Source organism: Capra hircus, chromosome 10 (genome assembly GCF_001704415.2).
Source record: "Capra hircus breed San Clemente chromosome 10, ASM170441v1, whole genome shotgun sequence".
NCBI classification, from domain to species: Eukaryota; Metazoa; Chordata; class Mammalia; order Artiodactyla; family Bovidae; genus Capra; species Capra hircus.
The window spans coordinates 16887539-16899766 of NC_030817.1; the positions used below are offsets into that span (position 1 = coordinate 16887539).

At 50.7% G+C, this 12228-nt stretch overlaps 1 pseudogene across 1 annotated transcript; it reads right to left on the bottom strand.

The window, feature by feature from the left end:
• LOC102169764 lies at positions 485-1890 on the bottom strand (annotated as a pseudogene). The gene has a single exon (XR_001296212.2). The product of XR_001296212.2 is annotated as a multifunctional protein ADE2 pseudogene (transcript).

The following is a 12228-nucleotide window of genomic DNA, read 5'->3' on the forward strand; positions in this document are numbered from 1 at the left end:
TAGCATGTGAGATGAGTGCAATTGTGCAGTAGTTTGAGCATTCTTTGGCATTGCCTTTCTTTGAGATTGGAATGAAAACTGACCTTTTCCAGTCCTGTGGCCACTGCTGAGTTTTCCATATTTGCTGACATATTGAGTGCAGCACTTTCATAGCATCATCTTTCAGGATTTGAAACAGCTCAACTGGAATTCCATCACCTCCACTAGCTTTGTTCGTAGTGATGCTTCCTAAGGCCCATTTAACTTCACATTCCAGAATGTCTGGCTCTATGTGAGTGATCACATCATCATGATTATCTTGGTCGTGAAGATCTTTTTTATACAGTTCTTCTGTGTGCCTCTTGAGAAACCTGTATGCAGGTCAGGAAGCAACAGTTAGAACTGGACATGGAACAACAGACTGGTTCCAAATAGGAAAAGGAGTACGTTAAGGCTGTATATTGTCACCCTGCTTATTTATTTATTTATTTATTTATTTTTTATTCATTTACAAACTTTATTTTTCTCTCAATGATTTAAAATCTTTTCATCTTGATTTGGGGTGGGGGGCAGCTAAACTAGAAAATTAGTTTTCTTCCTAAAAAAATGCAGTGATATTCTTTCTTATAAATTGGCCTCTCTGATTTTCTTGTCAGCCTGCTTCAAGGAAATCCATGTATTTAATACACTTGCTCGCAGTCGGGCCCAGATCAAATGGTTATTTAATCCAAATATCTGAGCAGCAAACTGAGCTGATCCTTCTGGAGAAAGGATGGTCGAACAGCCAAGACCACTGGGTAATCGAAGAGAAGACCACGCATCCTGAGCTCCCCAGTCTGGAGCGAGAGGAGGACAGCTGATAACTGGATATGCAGTGTTACCAGACAACACCGGCCCTAAACCATTGCTTCTGCCTGCCACTGCCACAGATACAGTAGGAATGCCATCCCCTTCATACTCAGCTTTAATCCTCAGAGTTTCATCTGGTCCTTTATGGGCAGAGGTGACCCTAAGTTCACATGGAATGCCAAAAGTTCCACAAGCCTTCTTTATTTTTTCACAGTGACAAAGATCAGAGGTTGAGCCCATCAATACTGTAACCCTGCACTGATTTTCTGGTTTCAGAAGCAACTCTACTCTTTCTGTAACCCACTCAAAATTTTTCTTTACCATCTGTAGCCCTTCAGGAGTTACTTCCTTGAGATCACGATATGACTGTTTGTCTTTTTGCTGGCTTCGATCTCCTGATGGCCAGAGTCTCCAGGAATCCTTATCAATAACATCAGCAAGAATGATTTCTCTGGTGGTTACATCAACACCAAATTCAATCTTCATATCAACTAGTGTACAGTTCTGGGGCAACCAGGATTTCTCCAGTATTTCAAAAATAGCCTGTGTAGCATGACTCATGATATCCACTTCAGTTTGTCCTATAACAAGTACAGCAAAGCAAAAATTGGCAGCAATTAGCTGTTCCTCAGACCACTGTGGACCATTATTGGCATCATCCTTAAAAAACATCTCCACTTTAGGTGGGTAGAACTTCTATCCTTCCTTAACACCAGGATTTCTTCTGAGAAAAGAACCAGTTGCCATTCTTCTACAAACCCATTCAATTGGAATCATTTCACACTTAGGTGCAATGAAAGCTGTCTCCCCACATTTTCTGGTGAAAGCAGTTTTGATACCTGCTTCCTGTAACAACTGAAAAATACAGCTGGTAATTTTATTTGAGATTGCAGCTTTTCCTTCAAGGTGATTCTTTCTGGCTGCGTTTCCTGCTGTAATCTGGTCCTTGGACTGCAGGAGGACTCTTCCTGGACTATCCAACAATTCATAGACTTCTTTTGTTTTACCCTCATAGAGTTTCTTACCAATCTTCAGTACTTTGACTGCCGCCATTGTCCGGAGTGGTCTCCCTGCTTATTTAACTTATATGCAGAGTACATCATGAGAAACGCTGGGCTGGGAGAAGCACAAGCTGGAATCAAGATTGTCAGGAGAAATATCAATAACTTCAAATATGCAGATGACACCACCCTTATGGCAGAAAGTGAAGAAGAACTAAAGAGTCTTTTGATGAAAGTGAAAGAGGAGAGCGAAAAAGTTGGCTTAAAGCTCAACATTCAGAAAATGAAGATCATGGCATTCAGTCCCATCACTTCATGGCAGATAGATGGGGAAACAGTGGAAACAGTGTCAGACTTTATTTTTGGGGGCTCCGAAATCACTGCAGATGGTGATTGCACCCATGAAATTAAAAGACGCTTACTCTTTGGAAGGAAAGTTATGACCAACCTAGATAGCATATTCAAAAGCAGAGACGTTACTTTACCAACTCCGGTCCGTCTAGTCAAGGCTATGGTTTTTCCTGTGGTCATGTATGGATGTGAGAGTTGGACTGTGAAGAAGGCTGAGCGCCGAAGAATTGATGCTTTTGAACTGTGGTGTTGGAGAAGACTCTTGAGAATCCCCTGGACTGCAAGGAAATCCAACTAGTCCATCCTAAAGGAGATCAGTCCTGGGTGTTCATTGGAAGGACTGATGTTGAAGCTGAAACTCCAATACTTTGGCCACCTGATGTGAAGAGCTAACTCATTGGGAAAGACCCTAATGCTGGGAAAGATTGAGGGCAGGAGGAGAAGGGGACAACAGAAGATGAGATGGTTGGATGGCATCATCGACTCCATGGATGTGGGTTTGGGTGGACTCTGGGAGTTGGTGATGGACAGGGAGGCCTGGTGTGCTGGGGTTCATTGGGTCACAAAGAGTCGGACATGACTGAACGACTGAACTGAACTGAGGTCAGCACCAATGGGCAGGGGCAATGGCTAGCACCTACCAATGGTGTTAGAGGAGAAATGCCCCTTCAAGCATAAGAACACATGTGCCCCAGCTACATTGGGAACTGAAATGCAATTCTTCCTTCCCTTTATAAAAATATATTTATTTTTCATTGGAGGATAATTGCTTTACAAAATTGTGTTGGTTTCTGCCATACATCAACATGAATCAGCCATAGGTATACACATGTCTCCTCCCTCTTAAACCTCCCTCCCACCTCCCACCCCGTCCCACTCCTCTGTTCAGTTCAGTTCAGTCGCTCAGTCGTGTCCGACTCTTTGCGACCCCATGAATCACAGCACACTAGGCCTCCCTGTCCATCACCAACTCCCGGAGTTCACTCAAACCCACGTCTGTCGAGTCAGTGATGCCATCCAGCCATCTCATCCTCAATTGTCCCCTTCTCCTCCTGCCCCCAATCCCTCCCAGCATCAGAGTCTTTTCCAATGAGTCAACTCTTCTCACGAGGTGGCCAAAGTACTGGAGCTTCAGCTTTAGCATCATTCCTTCCAAAGAAATCCCAGGGCTGATCTCCTTCAGAATGGACTGGTTGGATCTCCTTGCAGTCCAAGGGACTCTCAAGAGTCTCCTCCAACACCACAGTTCAAAAGCATCAATTCTTCGGTGCTCAGCCCTCTTCACAGTCCAACTCTCACATCCGTACATGGCCACGGGAAAAACCATAGCCTTGACTAGACGGACCTTAGTCAGCAAAGTAATGTCTCTGCTTTTGAATATGCTATCTAGGTTGGTCATAACTTTCCTTCAAAGGAGTAAGCATCTTTTAATTTCATGGGTGCAATCACCATCTGCAGTGATTTTGGAGCCCCCCAAAATAAAGTCTGACACTGTTTCCACTGTTTCACCATCTATTTCCCATGAAGTGATGGGACCAGATGCCATGATCTTCATTTTCTGAATGTTGAGCTTTAAGCCACTCTCCACTTTCACTTTCATCAAGAGGCTTTTTAGTTTCTCTTCACTTTCTGCCATAAGGGTGGTGTCATCTGCATATGTGAGGTTATTGATATTTCTCCCGGCAATCTTGATTCCAGCTTGTGTTTCTCCCACTCCTCTAGGCAGCACTATTTACAATAGCTTGGACATGGAAGCAGCTTAGATGTCCATCCACAGATGGATGGATGAGGAAGTCGTGGTACATATACAGAATGGAATATTACTCAGCCATCAAAAAGAATACGTGTGAGTCAGTTCTAATGAGGTAGATGAACCTAGAGCCTTTTTTGTTTGTTCGTTTTTGGCTGTGCTGAGTCTTCATCGCTATGCGGGCTTTTCTTCAGTTGAGGAGAGCAGGGGCTACCCTTCAGTTGCAGCGTGCAGGCTTCTCCTTGCAGGGGCTTCTCTTGTTGCAGAGCATGGGCTCCAGGACTCGTGGGCTTCAGTAGCTGCAAGTCCTGGGCTCTAGATCACAGGCTCAGTTGTTGCGGCACATGGCTTCTTTGCTCTGCAGCATGTGGGATCCTCCCAGATCGGGGATCAAATCTGTGTCTCTTACACCAGCAGGCAGATTCTTTACCACTGAGCCACCAGGGGAGCCCCCTACAGGGCTGTTGCCAGCTTGAAATGTTAAGGGACCTTTGTTGAATGAATGAATAAATGATGGATGAAGGCCTGCTGCCCATCTGGCTCAGTGTATGCTTCTCCCACCCCCACCCCTGCCCAGCTAACTCTGACTCCCTACTTATCCATCTTCTTCTCCTGAAGGGGTTAAAACAGCAGCACTTCCGAAGCAGAGTAAAGGGAGTCCAGAAGCCCCCCGGCGAGGCCTCAGCGGGATGTGTGGTGTGACGGGGAGGTGGCACCGCCCGGCAGGCTGCTAGGCCAGCCCTCTCTGCTCAGCTCAAGACCTGCTTCCAATTACCCATGAAATCTGAGCTGGAAGAGACCTATTAAAGCCCCATTTAGTTTGATCCCCTTGGGGGCCAGGGATCTTTTCCGGCGACATCCCCCTCCTTATCCGACTGGGACTCCAAGCCCTTTGGATGTTATCTCCTCCTGGGTCAATATTGTGACAACTCCAGCTGTGACCCAGGCCACCCTGGAGCCAGAGCTGATCTGAGCCTGCTGCAGTGCAGGAGGGCCTCAAACCCAGCTCCTTTTCTACCTCGAGGCTTCCAGAGGTAGTGGGCAGTCACAGGAAGCTGCCTGCCTCTTGCCAGAACCCAGCCCAGCCTGCACCCTTCATTCCCGGCTGGTCTGCAAGTGGCCGGATGGCTCCTGGCCCACCTGGTCAATCCCAAGGGGAGTTCTTACTGGTAGGGACCATCTTTCATATATTCCCAGTAGTGCCTGATATAAAGTCCCATGTTTCATAACCCCCATTACTTAAGAAATAATAAATAATGATGATTAATGACCTCCTCCCCAAGTCCCTGAGCTCGCCTGGGTCAGACCTCCCAGGGATGTCACAGGAACTCCAGGAGGAGCCCAGGGCGTAGAGGATACCCACCCTCCATTCACACCCGCCCCCCCCACAACTTCTCCATGTCCTCTCCCACAGCCAGTCCAGCAGGAGCAAGAGGAAGCCACCAGTAAACACATGGCAGGGGCCCCACAGCCTCTCAGAAGAGGGGACCCAGCACGGAGGTGGTGGCCCAGGGCACAGTCTCCTGTTCAGTCGGCTTTGGTTCCCTCGGGGCCACCCTGGTAGGGTGCCCTGTGCCCACCGAGGCCTGCCCTTTCCTCCTAAGGCGCCCTGCCCTCCTGAGACACCCCTCCAAGTCTTGGCCTCTAAGTACTGTTCCTGTGGCTGGGAGGCGCAGGGCTGCATTCCAGTCTGCTGGCAGATTCTGTGGCTTCTTTCCCAAATTCTGCAGCAGCAGGGAAGGAGCGAGGAAGCCACTTTGGGGGCAAGGCTGGGGCAACCCCTAGGAGGTGAGGGGAGGGCGGCAGGAAGTGGAGGATAAGAAAGTTTTTGGCAGGAGGGGTAGAGGGAGGTATCTTGGGGGCAGTGAACAAAGCCAGCCAGGCTGATCCTCTCCTCAGTCTCCCCTACTGGGCCCAATCAGGGCTGCAGAGGACTCCTGGCCAGTCTCCTGCCTCTGACCACCTCCACCAGGTTGTGAATGGATGTGGATGCTGTCTGGGGATCTTCACAGATGTGGATTTTATGGCCTTGGTCAATGAGGGACGCTCCTTCCTTCTGTCTAGCCTAAGCTTCGTTGCTGCGCTGTAAACTTGTAGCTCCTCGTCCCCCCTAAAGTGCGTTCACACAAACGGACCCTCCCTCAGCACTCACTTGTTGCATTGTTCCTCTGAAGTTCACTTCCCAGAGGAAAGAGGCCCACAGAGCCCTGGCATTCCCTGGGTACTCTGGCCCTGTCTCTGTCCCCCCACCTCCAGTAGCCAATATATGCAACCCAGGGAGGGTTCCTGTTGCATAGGAACAAGCACAGAGCCATTACCTCTCTCTTTGACAAATCATGTTATTTATGTATTTCTGTTCGGCTGTGCTGGGTCTTCACTGCTGTGCAGGCTACTCTCCAGTTGCAGCACGCGGATTTCTCGTTGCGGTGGTTTCTCTTGCTGGGGAGTACGGGCTCGAGGACACGCAGCCTCCAGTAGCGGTGGCGTGTGGACTCAGTAGGCATAGTTCCTGGGCTCTGCAGCGCAGGCTCAATAGCTGTGGGGTGCGGGCTCAGTTACTCCGCGACACGTGGGATCCTTCTGGATCAGGGATCAAACCCGTGTCTCCTGCATTGGCAGGCGGATTCTTTACCACTGAACTATCGGGGAAGCCTGAGCCATTACCTTTTTGCTGGACCCTTCCTGAGCCCTCCTAGGCCTGGTCACTGGCTACGTGGGGCACAAGGGGTCCCGAGGGCTGGGGACCGGGGGCCAGGGGCCAGGTCACCATGGGACCAGACCCCTGCCGCTCACAGATGCTCTTCACCACAGCTAGACAACCACACAGGAATGCTTCATTTATCTCTGTCAAAAGTCAGGATGCAGTGTGCAGCCCCTCCTCACACCCCTGGAGGTTGGGTGTGGGTGGTGTGTGGAAAGCAGATTGTTTGGGCCTTGGCCTTGCCCAGTACTGGGGGCAGGGCAGAAGGAAGTACGCCAGGATATGGACACCAGCAGGCACAGATTCTCCAGAATTCTCCAGCACACGCCTTCTCTATACACACCCCCAAAGCGCCTGCTCTGGTCTGCGAGCGCAGGATTACCTGCACAGGCTCACATGCACACACGTGCACACACCCACTTTCACACAAGCAGAGGCACACTCATTTCCACACATTTCCACACATAGCTCCGTGTGCTCATGCTGCCTTATATCTTCCCATGAAGGTACAAATATTCATCTCCATACAATGATACGCTTCATGTGGAATCACACGGAACATTAAGGGAAGGTTTTCAGCTCCTGCTTGATTTACAATATGGAATATACCATGGAAGTTATTCCAAAGCCCTTAACTCTAGAGAGCATGGGAAGAGGAACCCTGGGTCCGCAAGGGAAGTTTTCTCCCACGCCCTTCTGGGAGCCATCAGTCTCCCAGGGCACGAGGAGACCCAGGCCTTGCAGAGTGGGTAGAATTTCAATAGGTAGGCGTGGTGACGTGTTCCAGGAAGAGGGTCCAGTCGGAGCAGGGGAGCAGAGAAGGAAGAGTTTCAGGCCGAGATTAAGGCAAGGCTTGGGGACGGCTTGATTGGAGTGGAGGGTTCTCTGGCATAGCCTAGGGGATAATGCAGCAGCTAGAAAGTATAAGAGGTCTTTTGTGACGGAGAGCCATGGCAAGTGTTTGAGCTGGAGAGTGTAAAGATAAGAATGGCTCCTTAGCAAGCTTCATTCACTCTATGCCTTGTGAGACGAGAGCCCAGAGCGGGGAAATGAGCGATTCTACCTGGAGCTAATGCGGGGAGAGGAAACAGCTTCACGTCTGACATGAGCTTCCAAGGATGGACAGGAGTGGTCCAGATAAGGAAGGATGGGAAGAAGTCCTGAAGCTGGACCTGGCAGCTGGGGAATGGGGAGGAGGGCTGCACATGCTGCTCATAGAGCCAAGCACAGGTTGTCTCGAGGAGCTGAACACAGCATCTAGTCTGGAGTCAGGAGTTCCAACAGCTATGACCAAGTTCACCAGGACACCCAAAATGAGGCCACTGAACAGTGCATGATGTTATCCTGGAGCAGGCTGACCTGACCTCGAGAGAACTCTTTTCCTGAATGAGTGAGAGCCTTGGGGTGAGGACACAGAAGGAGCCTTCAGGGCCAGTTGGCTGGCCTTCCTGAGGGACCACTCATGTCTCAAGGTCACCTGGATAGAGAACAGGTAGAGCTATGGGGACCACCTGGCTCTGATCCCCTGGCTTTGACACATCCCCTCCCTTGGAAACCTCACTAAAGCCATTCTTGCCAACCTCTATCCCACTGTAACCCTGCCATCCTGCTGAGGGCTGTGGCCAAGAGGCCCAGGGCCCTAGGCTGCAAACCCACCAGAGCGGGAAACACCACATCCCAGCTGTCTGACCCAAATCCATCCAGAGGCCAGCCAGCTTGGCTGGCTCTAGTTCAACTTAGCCCAGATCCAGAAGACACTGCTGGGAAGAGGCAAGGGCTGAAAGAAAGCTGCTGGGTCCAACCCCTTCTGAGCCCTACAGTGTAGGATTCCCCCTGGCATATCCATGGGCTTGTCCATTGCCAAGTATTTCTCCAGGCCTTTCTGTGCAGTCTTAAGTGATACAGGTTGCCTTGACAGCTGGTGGTTGGACCCCAACCTGACTGCCAAAGGCCTGGAGGTCTGGCCTTGAGCCCCACTTAGGACAAAAGTGAATCTGGTTGAAAACCCACAGTCCCATCTTGCAAATTTGGAGAAAGCTTGTCATCAAGCAGAGACCCTCACTCTGAGATCAACTCCCTCCTTCCTCCTGGCCCTCCCTTCCCACCCCAGCCCTACCCGCAGCCAACAGCTTGCATCAGCAGCAACAGCTGTTGCAGCCCTTGGGACAGCCTGGGGCCACTACTGCCACTGCAGAAGATGAAAGGAGGCTGGGCATTGTTGGGAGGGGGGGTGCGGTCATGCCGGGCTGCTGCCTCCTCCCTAGTTCTGTGGAGTAGGCTCTGCTCATCCTCCAGACACCTGTCCCTGGGCCCCCAGCCCCCTAGCAGGCTCCTCGCTCCCTTCCCTCTGCTTTCTCCTCCATCCATGCAGCTCCCAGCCAGGAGACACTTTTCTGCTGCCCGTGGCCTCTGGTGCCTTCTCCCGTCTGCCACATTCCATGCATACTCCCTCTCAGCCCCTTTTGCAGAGAGAGGAGCCATAGGGTCCCAGAGTCAGAATCAAGCAGCAGGGTGGAGACAGCCAGAGGATACAGCCTCTGAGACAGTCCCCAAGGACATCTGGTCACAGAAGGAGATGCAGAAGTGAATGGCGAGACAGAGGCCCAGGGTCAGGTGACTCCCACCGAGCAGCCCCCATGAGTGTTGTTGTGGGTGCTCCTGTTGGGGGCAGAGCCAGTGCTGAGACAGTTTCATGAAGGGTGGGCCTGAGTGGGCCCGCCCCTCCCAACGTTCCCATTGCTACTTGCCCGCCGGGTCTGGGGTTCTAGACGGATCACTCGGTGGGCTGGTGTTTGGGATGGCTGAGGATGCAAGCTTTGAAGTGAGACACTTAGACCTGCCCTTCCAAGGCTATGTGATGTGGACCAAGAGCCTTCATCTCTCCACGCCTTGGTGACTTTGGTGAAAATGGGTCTCCTGTTGTACCCATGATTCCTGTGGGGCGCAGTTGAGTTAGTGTTGCAAAATACTCTGCAGAGTTCCTGGCACCGAACAACGTGATCTTGGGGTTAGGCGATTATTACCCTTGTTTTCTGAGCTTTGATTTCCTTGCTTGTCAGAAAGAAAGTGAAAGTGAAGTCGCTCAGTCTTGTCCGACTCTTTGTGGATCCCATGGACTGTAGTCTACCAGGCTCCTCCATCCATAGGATTTTCCAGGCAAGAATATTGGAGTGGGTTGTCATTTCCTTCTACCTACATACCTCCCAGTGGCTGTGGGGAGTGAGCAGGTAGACATCAACTCGTAGTCCCACTCTAAGCCTGAAGGCTGTGGGGCCAGGACCCACCCCTGTCCCAGCCCTGTGCCTGACTGGCCACTGAGGCCCCCAGGCAGGCTTCATGCCCAGCCAGGCAACAGGTGGCAGGGCCAGCCGGCGCAGGTGCAGCTTTGTTGGGGGATGTAGTGGGGGTAGTCCCTCCCCACCCCACCGTTTCCTCCTCAGGCACGGCTTCCCCCAGCTGCTGGCTGGATGAGCTGTGCCCCGGAGGAAGGCTGGGCGGAGGGAGGCAGCCAATGTGCATGCGGCCGGGGCTGAGTAAGCGCCGTTTCCTGCTGCCACCGTCAGCAGCTTCAGCCCCATTGGCCAGTGGGCGGCTTACAATGCTTGCTGGGGCAGGCGCTCAGCCACGGGGCAGAGTCACTTCCCTGAATTGTCCCGGTCGCCGGCTACCCCAGCACACCTGGCAGGCCTGTCTTGGGGAGCCGTGGGGTGCCTAGCCAGGCTGGAGAATGTCAAACCAAAGGACAGCCAACCCCCACAAGGCCAGGGGGTAGGGGGCTTGGTTGGGCATGGGGTCCACAAGAGAGCCAGGGAAAGGGGGGGAGCCTGAGTTTGGCCCCAGCCCACTGTGCCCCCTGGCAACAGCAGCAGGAGTGTCGGGATAGAACTCTACACCAAGACTGGACTCGGGCCAGCCTTCTGGCAGCATCTCCCACTATCTCGGTGGGCTCGGGGTATCACAAACACCCCAGCAGAGTACTCTGAGACAACCGAGAGGGGTGGGATGGGCTAGCAGGTGAGAGGGCGGTTCGCGAGGGAGGTGACATATGTCTACACATGGCTGATTCATGTTGATGTATGCAGGAACTGGCACAACATGCTAAAGCAATTTTCCTCCAATTTAAAATAAGCAAATAAATAAAACCCAGCAGACAGTGAGAACAAATGCAAGTGGCTAAAGCTCACTTGGAGGGAGAATGTTCAACTCAACTCCCCAGTAACCAAGAAAACGTATGCAAAACAATCCCAAGTCTTTCCCAGACCTAATGGCAAAGATGTTAAAAAAGAGTGATGATACTAAGGCCTGCCGAGGCGTGGGCATCTCCTCATTCTGGACATGGTAGGGAGGAATGGAATGGCTTTACTCTAGGGAACTTGACAGTAAGCCTCAAAAGCCTTTGACCCAGAAATTCTACTTCTAAGCATGAAGGGACGCAAGCAATAAATATGTACGTGAAAGTCACTCAGTCGTGTCCGACTCTTTGCGACCCCATAGACTATATAGTCCATGGAATTCTCTAGGCCAGAATACTGGAGTGGGTAGCCTTTCCCTTCTCCAGGAGATCTACCCGACCCAGGAATTGAACCGGGGTATCCTGCACTGCAGGCGAATTCTTTACCAGCTGAGCTACCAGGGAAGCCCACGTGCTCATCGTAGCACTGTTAATAATGGAGAAAACATGAGATACAACCTGAATGTCCAATTATAGGTGGATTTGAAAAGAAAAATTTAATCACACAGTGATAAGTCTTCTCTGGAACTACAACCATGAAAAATGATGCCAGAGAGCAGCATTCTCAAATGTTAATTTGCACAAGAATATCCTTGGGATCTTGTTAAAATGAATATTTTGATTTAACAGGTCTGGGGGTGATACCTAAAATCCTGCATTTTCATCAAGTTCCTAGGGGATGTCGATGCTGCTGGTCCCTGGACCACACACTTCAAGCAGCGAGACTATAGAATTTTTACTACTCATAGGAAAAGATATTATCAAAATATGATAAAATGAAGAGCATGCTACAAGCAATATGATGCCGTTCTTATTTTTAAAAAGCTATGCATGCTTAGAAAGAAATCTAGACGAATATCAAAATATTAATAGAGGTTTTCTCTGAGTGATGAGGTTGGGTGGTTTTTATTTTACTCTTTATGTTAACTCATATTTTCTACAAAGGATATACAGTCATCTCTTGGTAGCTACTGGGGAATTGGTTCCAGGACCACCACCTGCTGATGCTTAGGTCCCTGATATAAATAGCACAGTACTTGCGTATACCCTGCGCATGCACATCCTCCCACATACTTAAATTCTGTAGTTTTAAAAATTTCGTTATTTATTTATTTGGGGCTGTGCTGGGTCTTCATTGCTGCGTGCGGGTTTTCTGTACGTGCGGGTTTCAACTACACTCTAGTTGCGGTGCGCGGGCTTCTCGTTGCAAGGGCTCCTCTCGTTGCAGAGCAGGGCCTCTGGGACACTCAGGGCTTCAGGGTTTCAGTAGTTGCGGCGCATAGGCTTAGCTGTCCAGCGGCATGTAGAATCTTCCCGGACCAGGGATCGAGCCCACATTCCCTGCATCGGCAGGCGGATTCTTCAC